This window comes from Molossus molossus, unplaced genomic scaffold (assembly GCF_014108415.1).
Source record: "Molossus molossus isolate mMolMol1 unplaced genomic scaffold, mMolMol1.p scaffold_m16_p_1, whole genome shotgun sequence".
In the NCBI taxonomy this organism is placed as follows: Eukaryota; Metazoa; Chordata; class Mammalia; order Chiroptera; family Molossidae; genus Molossus; species Molossus molossus.
The window spans coordinates 218,019,319-218,020,395 of NW_023425344.1; the positions used below are offsets into that span (position 1 = coordinate 218,019,319).

General features: G+C 39.9%; 1 pseudogene; it reads right to left on the reverse strand.

Annotated features, from left to right (window-relative positions):
- Positions 1-734: 734 nt before the first annotated feature.
- On the reverse strand, positions 735-864 carry LOC118620882 (annotated as a pseudogene).
- Positions 865-1,077: the final 213 nt, after the last annotated feature.

A 1,077-nucleotide genomic window follows, 5' to 3' on the forward strand; every position in this document is an offset into this window, starting at 1 on the left:
ATGCATACATAGATTTCTAACTGAACAAAATGATAGGCGGCTGCCCAGGAAAAATAAAGGGAATAAAACCCATTGCTGTTGAAATTCAAGGTGTTTAAAACAGAATTTTAGCCCTGGCTGGTTTGGCTCAGCAGTTAGAGCATCGGCCTGCGGACCAGAGAGATCAGGGTTTGGTTCCCGCTAAGGGCATGTACCTTGGTTGCACGTACCCGGTTGGGGTTGTGTGGGTGGCAAACAGTCGATGTGTCTCTCTCAAGCCAATCTTTCTCTCTCTCTCTTCCTCCCTTTCTCCCGCCCGCTCTATCTGAAGATTAATGCAAAATGAGGATTAAAAATAAATAAATTAATTAAATAAATAAATAAAACGGAATTCCTGCCCGGTCGGTGTGGCTCAGTGGTTGAGTGCCAACTCATGCACTAAGAGGTCACTAGTTCAATTTCCAGTCAAGACAAATGCCCAGGTTGTGGGCCCAATCCCCAGTGGGGGGCATGCAGGAGGTGGCCAATCCATGTTCTCTCTCATCGATGTTTCTATCTCTCTCTCCCTAAAATCAATAAAGGAAAAAAAAAAAGCCACCAGAATGCTATATAGCACTCCAGAGATAATAGTCTAATGGTAACCCCTGCCTCCATATTGAGGGAGAGGAAAAAATAATATAAGAAATAAGCTCAGTTATTTCACATGTAGATTTTTAAAAATTAAAAGCACAAATTATGAAGTTCTTTATTTTTTCATAGTGCAAACTCAAATTGCCTCCACTACCACAAATTATCCAGTCGAATTTCCCACATTTGGGGAAACGCAGGGGTCAGCACATCTGGAGCACCTTTGGGACCATGGCATCTCCCCTGCCAGGTAAGTGTGATGAAGTTGTAAGATATGATATGGCATGAAATAGTGATGAGTAGTCAAGTGTTCAGGTAAAAGTTTAGGCAATGCAGATAGTTTAAAAACAAAAGGTAAATGATGTTTAATGGTTTTGTTCCATTTGTGAAAATTCACTGAACTATGTAGTTATGATATATGATATATTTTTTCTGTATTCATATTTTTTTCAAGAAAAAGTTGTTTCTGAA